This window comes from Fukomys damarensis, unplaced genomic scaffold, assembly GCF_012274545.1.
Source record: "Fukomys damarensis isolate Sample0158 unplaced genomic scaffold, DMR_v1.0_HiC HiC_scaffold_4, whole genome shotgun sequence".
NCBI lineage: Eukaryota > Metazoa > Chordata > Mammalia > Rodentia > Bathyergidae > Fukomys > Fukomys damarensis.
Window position 1 is genome coordinate 7,297,208 of NW_022900916.1, and position 8,586 is coordinate 7,305,793.

The 8,586-nt window shown below is 39.1% G+C and overlaps 1 protein-coding gene across 4 annotated transcripts in view; it reads right to left on the bottom strand.

Annotated features, from left to right (window-relative positions):
• Positions 1–8,586, bottom strand: part of Phtf2 (putative homeodomain transcription factor 2) — a 103,320-nt gene that overhangs the window by 92,332 nt on the left and 2,402 nt on the right. Inside the window, exon 1 of one of the 4 annotated variants that reach the window (XM_010636885.2) lies at positions 8,395–8,454. The exons of the other annotated variants lie outside the window; for them this stretch is intronic. The gene's annotated coding sequence lies outside the window, so the exon portion shown is untranslated. Of the gene's footprint in view, positions 1–8,394; positions 8,455–8,586 lie in introns of those variants that run through there. 4 annotated transcript variants of the gene reach the window in all.

Consider the following 8,586-nt stretch of genomic DNA (forward strand, 5'->3'; position numbering starts at 1 on the left):
CAGAGCACAACCTCTGCACAGCCTGACTGGAGATCTGCAGCCTCCACAGTGGCCTCCATCGTCTTTGCCATCTCACACAGGATTCCTGCCCGCTGTCTCAGCCCACCCATATATACACGTACCTTGCCACTGAGCTTAGTTCTGGGCTCCCCCAATGTTCTCCTGTGGCTGCATCACAGGACGGTACACTTGTCAGTGATGAGTTCAGCAGCTACAGGGCGTGACCTGAAAGGGTGCCGCTCCTGCTCCAGCCCCAGCGCCCTCACTGCCTCCCTCCGCGCTGCCCACAGTGGAGGAGACATCACCACCCGCTTCCACCCCATGGACTGAAACTATGAGCCAGAGCAAACCTCTGCTCCTCTACCTTGTGGTTATGGGGCATTTCGTCCCTACTGACCTAGTAGATCTGAAAAAGTAGAGGACAAGAGTGAAGAAAGAAGAACATCAAGCCAAATTACATTGTGCGTCCACACAGATGAGTGACTATGACCCTATGATCGTGCTGTGTGTCTCTATGAAGGGATATAAAGAAAATGGTAACTGAAGGGGTTATGTGCTTCTGTGCTAGGGAATCAGGAAGGAAAAGCCTCTTAAGCTGCCAGACTCTTCACCATTCAGGTTTCCTTCCTCATGAGATAAAATCTAATTCCTAAAAAAATAAAAAAAATCTACTTCCTAGAATCAGACTGCATAGGCAAGATACTATCTCAAAATAAAAATTTTAAAAGGGGCTGGGTACAGAGCTCAGTGAGAAGAAACTGGATTCAATCCCTGGTACTGCTAAAAAAAAAAAAAAAAAACAGAAGACCCCACACCTCAGATATGTCAATATCCTCAAATACAAATACAGGCTTAAGAACTGTTCCAGTTAAAGGAAACTAGAGAGACATGACTAGATGCAGCATGTGATCCTGCTTTTTTTTGTGGGGGGTGCTCTAAAAAGCAATACTAGCCAGGTATGGAAACACACCTGTAATCTCAGCTCTTGGGAGGCTGATGCAGGAGGATCGTTGCAAGTTCAAAACCAGCCTTGGCCTATTTAGTGAATTCAAGGCCAGCCTGAACTACATAGCAAGACCATCTTAAAAAAAAAAAAAAAAAAAAAAAAGGACAATATTGTGATAAATGGAGATTGCGTGAATATCTGTAAGATAAAAACAGTATTATATCAGTGTGAATCTTGTTTTGATCATTGTACCATGTCTATGGAAGAGAATGATCTGGTAAGGGTAATTATGCCAATTCAGAATGCTCTGATAGCAAGCATGGTGGGTGCATAAACCGTTCGTATCTTTAACATGAAGACTAAAAAACAAAACAAGTAAAAATAAAACTCTGTTGACATATTATGATAGGCAATATAGAAAGATATAAAGTAGGATATCAAAAATTCCAATGTGGGGAGGAACAGAGTACAAATGTAGAGTTTTCTTATTAGTATATCTTCTCTTTCCCTTTGTTTCTGTTCATATCTTTTTTTCTTTTTTTTTTTTTTTTTTTTTTTATGAGACAGGGTCTCACTGTATAGTTGAGACTGACCTGGAACTCACTATGTAGCCCAGGCTGGTCTCAAAATCACAGAGATCCTCCTGCCTCAGCCTCCCGGGTGCTGGGATTACAGGCATGCGTCACCATGCCCGGCCTCTGTTCCTATCTTTATGTTCATGTTAAGGTGTTGTCATTTCAAAATAACTTGTTACAGTAAAAAAGTTTATTTTATAAGCGTTATAAAAATAAAACAAAAATCGATAGTAGACAAACCAAAAATAATAAGCAAGAAAGCAAAGAACACTAAGAGAATGAATTATTAGCTATAAAGAAAGACTGTTGGAAGAGTAATAAACTAGAACAAAATTAGAAAAGCTACTTAATACCTGCAGTAAGACCTTACCTATCAACAGTTACTTTGAATGTATATAGATTAATAGACAAAATGACTGAATGGATAAAAATACAGGATCTGACTACATGTTTCTAAACTCACTTCGCCTCTAAGGATAAACACAGACTGAAAGCAAAAGGATGGAATAAAATATTTCATGCAAATGGAATTCAAAAGAAAGCAGGGGTAGCCAAACTTGAGTCAGATAAAGTAAGAGTATACATCAAAGTCAGTAAAGAGACAAGGAAGGGTCATGAAAGGAAGACAGGTTCTGCTACACCGCCAGTTGGGCACTCGATCACCCCCTCTCAGCAATGGACACATCATCCGGACAGAAAGTCCACACAGAAATCACAGTTAAAGTGTACACTCGACCGGACAGACCTGGCAGACATCCATCTACACAGCACAGCACCCCACAGCTGCCAAGTAAACGTATGCACCTCAGAAGCAGCACATGGAATGTTCTTCAGGCCACAAAAACACACCTCAACAAATTTTTAAAACCTGAAATTTCACGTATATTTTCTGGCCACAATGCAACAAACTAAAAATCAATAATGAAAATAATCTTATTTTATGGAAATAAAAACTCAGGTATGTAAAGGAATATTATGACAAGTCAGGAATAAAGTAACATGTTCTTTGTATGTGCGTACATACAAATACAAATGGTATGTGTGTAATCTGGTGAGGGGTACACAGGAATTATATGTATTATGTTTGCAACTTTTTAAAGTCTGAAATTATGTGAAAAATAACTGAAAAGTTAATTCAATCTTAAAATATTTATTTTGCAGGTTAACCGATGATAGAATTGCAAATAGTCCACGTACTTTTTGAAAACAGTATGGAAGTGCAACAAAAAGTTAAAAACCAAATTACCGTACGACCTAGCAATTACATTTCAGAGAATATAGCCAAAAGAACTGAAAGCAGAGTCTCAAAGAAATATTTGCATATCCATGTTGACAGCAGCACAATTCTCAATAGCTAAGGAGTGAAGCAATCCAATGTCCATCCACAGATGCATGGAGAAACAAAATGTAGCACACGTAGGAGTATCTACTATTCAGCTTTAAAAAAACAAAAGGGAAATCCTGTAACACGCATATCGCAGATGAATCTTGAGGACGCGTGTCACATGAAATAAGCCAGTCATTAAAAGACAAATAGTGTATAATTCCACTTATGTGAGCTATCAAGAATGAAAGTCACACAGGCAGGAGGCTAAGAGAAGTGGTCACCTGGGGGAAGGAGGGGGAAAAGAAGAGTTGAGTGTAGTTTCATACTTGTAAGATAAAAGTCCTAGAGATCTGCTTTATGCCAGTGTGAACAGACTTACGAAGTCTGACTGAAATACACCGAAATGAGAGTAAAAGCAGATCAGAAAATAGCAGAAGAAAGGTTAGTAAACCTGAGGAATAGCAATAAATAATATACAAAATGAAAATAAGGAGGAGGATAGTAAGACTTAGAAAGAGCTAAAAGAATCAACACTATGTTGTGGGGTTTATAACATACATAATAGTAAAATGTATGACCACAGCACAGAGTTCCAGGGAAAGGAAACAAAATGTTATTATAAACATAAAGGTATATTGATATAAAACACAAATTGTTATTTTACCACCAATCAGATTGTGTTAAATTAAAAATTAATACTAGCTACTACAGTACTAAGAAACAATGAGAGCCGGGTGTGGTGGCGCACGCCTGTAATCCCAGCACTCGGGAGGCTGAGGCAGGAGGATCACTGCAAGTTCCTTCAAGACTAGCCTGGGATACACAGTGAGTTCCAGGTCAATGAGACCTGGAACACAGTGAGACCCGGTCTCAAAAAACAAACAAACACACAAAAACAAAACAACCCCCACAAAAAAACTAAGAAACGAAGACATATAGAAAATAAGCCAAAAAAGGTTATAAAATGGTGATTAAAAAAAGGTAAAAGAAAGCAAAAAGAACATGAGGATGTATATCAAGATGACAGATTTAAACCCAACAATATCAATGATCACATTAAAAGTAAATGGTCCAAATTAAAAGGAAAACTGGATTAAGAAAAGCAAAAATCAACTACATGCTGTCTACCAGAAACCTACTTGAAATATAAATATACATTAGAAGTAAAACAATATACTACACTAATACTAACCAGAGAAAAGCCATGTATATTATCAGGATAATGAAGGCAATTTCACAATAATAAATCCAATTCATAAAAGCCTCAATATACATGCATGTGAACAGACTGAACTTCAAAATACACAAAGCAAAAACTGACAGAACTGCAAAGAAAAAAGCCAGCAAGTTCACAATTACAGATTTTGATACCCTTCTCTCAAAAACTGATGGAACAAGCAGACAGAAATAGCAAGGATGTGTAAGACTTGAACTATGTGATCAACCAATTTGAGCTGACTTATATTTATAGAATACCACACTCAGCATTCTTTCCAGTGCACATGGATCATTAAAAGCACAGAGCACATTCGGACCATAAATCATTTAAAATGATTCAAATCACACACTATAGTCTCTGACTACAATAAAATGAAATTAGAAATCAGTAACTGAAAAAAATTTGCCATGTATTAGAAACTTATATATCCTAATTAACCAAAGGAGTCAAAGAAATCACAAAGGAAAAAAAACCAAGGATGTTGAATTTGTATAATTTCTCAGCCTTTTGGCTAAATTCAAGTAAATTTGAATGAAAATGAAAACATTTAAGAATTTGTGGGATGCATTCAAAATATTATTTAAGGTAATTTTGGTTTTGGTTTATTTTGGGGGTTTTTTGATTGTTTTGTTTTTGAGACAGTTTCACTATGTAGTCCAGGCTAGCCTTGAACTCCAAGCAATACTCCTGCCTCAGCCTCCCAAGTGCTGGGACTTCAGGCATGTACCACCATACCCAGCTATTTAAAGGAATTTTATAGCATTAGGGCCAGGGATTTAGTTCAGTGGTTCTGCCACCTGCCTCACAAGCGCAAGGAGCCTGTTCAATCCCTGGTACAAAAACAAAAAACAAAACAAAACAAAAAAAACTGTGTAGCATTAAACCTTAGAGGAAGATAAAGGTTTCAAATTAATGAGCTAAGTTTCCACTTTAAAATACCAGTAAATTAAGGACAAATAAAATGTAAACAATAGAAAAGGAAGTAATAAAAATAGAAATTAGAGAAACAGAACAGAAAATCAACAGAGAAAATCAAAAGCTGGCTCTTTAAAATAAAAAACAGGGTAACCTCTGGCAAGACAAACAACAGCAAAGACAAATTTTCAAGTCAGAAATGAGTAGGGAACATGACTATAGATCTTAGACATTAAAATGATAAGAAGAGAATATTATAAACAATTTTATGCCACTGAACCTAAGAAATTAGATGAAAAATCCCTTCAAAGATACACTCAATGCTAACTTAAGAACGAGCTGAATACCCCTTTATTTATCAACTGAAACAAAACTGTAGGTCAAATCCTTCCTACAAACCAAGAAGGACAGCACACGTCTGGCCCTGAGTCACAGAACACAGATGGCACACCTGGGGCTTGGACCTAACCCTATAGAACTCTAAAACCACATAGTGCCAGGTAGTTTCATACATTTTTTTGCTATGTGAAACAGACCCTGCAGTGGACATTTTACTAAAGTGGTACTATTTATTCATGCCACAAATATCAGTACCTTCCACATCTTCGAAAATTCTATAAACTTTTAACAGCCCTTTGCCCTACTTGTTTCTGTAACTGGAAGGCTGCACGCTGTGCGTTTTTTTTAACTTCCTCACATTAAATGTCAAGTTTAATCATGTTATGATTATTATCAGGTAGTGAGTACTTCAACCACAGCCACTTCCTGCCCAGTTCCGACTCACTACCCAGAATGAAATCCAGCATATTTTCTTTCTTTCCTAGTGCTCAAAAACTTTGTTCTACGAAGCAGCCAGTTGCTCTCATCTGAAAATTTACCTGTATATTCTGTGCCATTTTGGCAATTGTATTAGACTAACAAGCTGCACAAAAAATGCAGCTGTCCTAAATGTTATTTAATATTTTCAAAATCACATGATTCTGGTCATTACACCTATACATTCTACATACGGTTGCATGCTAAACTGAGAGATAAATAAAGCTTGAACTAATTTCTCAGATACTTCAAGAGCAGTCCCAATTTTAAACATTCTGCTCCATTCAAGTGGGGGTTAAGAAAAGATGGTCACCGTACATGCAAAGGAGAGCTTGTGAGGCTGATTCTGTGTGACTACAGCCCAGGTAGAGAAGTTAAGGATGACAGCAGTCACTCAGATTTATTTCATAGACAGTCCTAAAGTATGTTCCACAAACCAAGCACAAGTGGCTCTGGCAGTGCTTTGCTCATCTTCCTTTAACAGCCTAGGATGGAGTTATCTCTGGGCAATGAGGAGATGGTTGCTTAGCTGGACAGTGTGGAAACAAGAGATTTTAAGTACTGACAGGCAATTTCAATTAAAATTACCAACAGAAAATCTGCTTCTATACTTTTAGTGTTTAAATATGCAATTTCTATCCATCAAAACTGAGCTCTACTCACTTTGCCTGGCCACTTTATATAAACTGCCATTTATTTAAAGAAAGTCTTCAAAAATACCCTTCATTTTGCTTTTCTTCAGGCTGGCTTTGAACTCACTCTGTGGCCCAGGCTGGGCTTCAACTCTTTGGGATCCTCCAGCCTCATCCTCCCTAGGGCTGGGATTATAGAGATGTGTCTCCTTTGAAGTGTTAGCCTCTAGCTAACCAGATCAGGAAACCGATACTGAAAGACTTGGTTTCTGACCTTGTTCTTCACAAAGCCCAGCAGGTATTCTAATCTACCTGTCTAAGGGGGTGTGACAGCCTATGCAGGGTGCTAAACTTCAACTCCATTCCCTTATCTATTTAGTGGAGAGGAAAATACTTCAAAGGAGATGCACACTTGTAAACCCTACCTACCCTAGGGAAGATGAGACAGGAGGGTAGCTGAGCCAGCCTGAGCTGCCTGGCCAGACCCCACAGACCCTGTCTCAAAAGCCAAACTGTGCTTACCTTCAATTTTTCCACGAAACCACAGAAACTTACAGTAAGTACTCTTTTTCGGTGTACACTGCATTGTCATTTGTTCAAACATCTATCTCTGACACCAAAAAAATCTCCTCAGAAACAGGAGTGACTACATCCCTACCATCCTCAGCGACACTCAACAGTGCCTGTTATAAAATGATCTGGAAACTGTCATTAAATTGGTACCATACTGGCTGGGGGTTTAGCTCAGTGGTTCCACTGCCTGCCTCAAGCGCAAGGTCCCGAGTTCAATCCCTGGTACCAAAAAAAAAAAAGAAAAGAATTTATATTAAAAAAAATTGTACTATACTGGGTTCACTTTATGGTTTTGCAGCATTATTTTCCACTGATTAGTCTCTTCCTACCAAGTCTGTAAGAAGCAAATATTACTGTGATGGTAATGTATAATGGCATAGAATGTAGGCTCTGGAATCCAACTGGTTGAATGCGAATCCACCAAATACTTAACAGTGAAATCAGGAACGAATGAGTTAACCTGAATTTTGGTTAACTCATACAAAACACGACAGGAAGTAATCACAGTACATACCTCATGGAATTAGGGTTAAATGAGATAATATGTAAGTACTTTTAACTAATTTCTGATCTTTTTTTAGCCAGGGCCTTACTATATAGTTGAGACTGGTCTCAAACTCCTGCTTCTGCCTCCGGAGTGTAGGGATCACAGGTGCACACAGGCACGCGGCGGACCCACTGAGCTAAAGCCCCAGCCCTGGTTTCCCATTTTTAACACACCACCATCAGCCTCTGTGGCTCAGTGTAGTGAGGCTTTTATTTCATTACAAATTTCTTATAGTTTTGCAATCGACTAGACAAAAAGGTTTTGGGATTTTAAAAGTGCTCAGGCCAAGTTCTTTATTTTTAGGGCGAACTCATCCAATGCCAATTTGAGCTCATAAAAGCTTACTTTGGACGTTTGACTCAGCAAGAGTGTCCCCACCGAACTGCGCCTGATTTGCTGACAGTTCAGGGCAATCTTCTCCAGAATGAGCCGCTCTTTCAGCTCAGCACTCCAGAGCCTTTTGCTCTGGAATTCCGAGGCTGAGCTACTACAAAGGACAAGGCATGCCTATTTCCTTCTCTTAAAATTGGCTGACTGAACTCCCACCACAAGCTGGGATTTTATTTTTTGTTTGTTTTGCTTTGTTTCTTTGTGACAGGGTCTCACTAGACCTGCTTCAAACGCCTGGTAATCCTCCTGCCTCGGCCTCCCGGGGGCTGGGATTTTAAGTGTGCACCACCAAACCTGGCACAGGTTAGGATGTTCAATTGTTATGGCATTTTACAGCTCCCTGTGCTAAAGAGCACAGCCTCCAAATTCTCAATATTTCCCTTCCAATATTAAAATGCTGAGAGAAAAAAAAATGATCAGTTGTTGAAAACACAACTTTCACAAAAACACCTACCGACACGATCCAATACTAAGTCTACCGTCAAAGTCTCGGGAGGTAAAAGAAGAAAGAAACGTTTGCGGGATTCCAGCAAACCACAAACTCCGAAATCAAAGTATCGCCCGCAGTCGCCTCGAGCTGAGCACGGTGCGCTGCTAAGGAAGCCAGCAGCTGCGAAGCACCCTCACCCTGCGGCCCGGGTCGCCC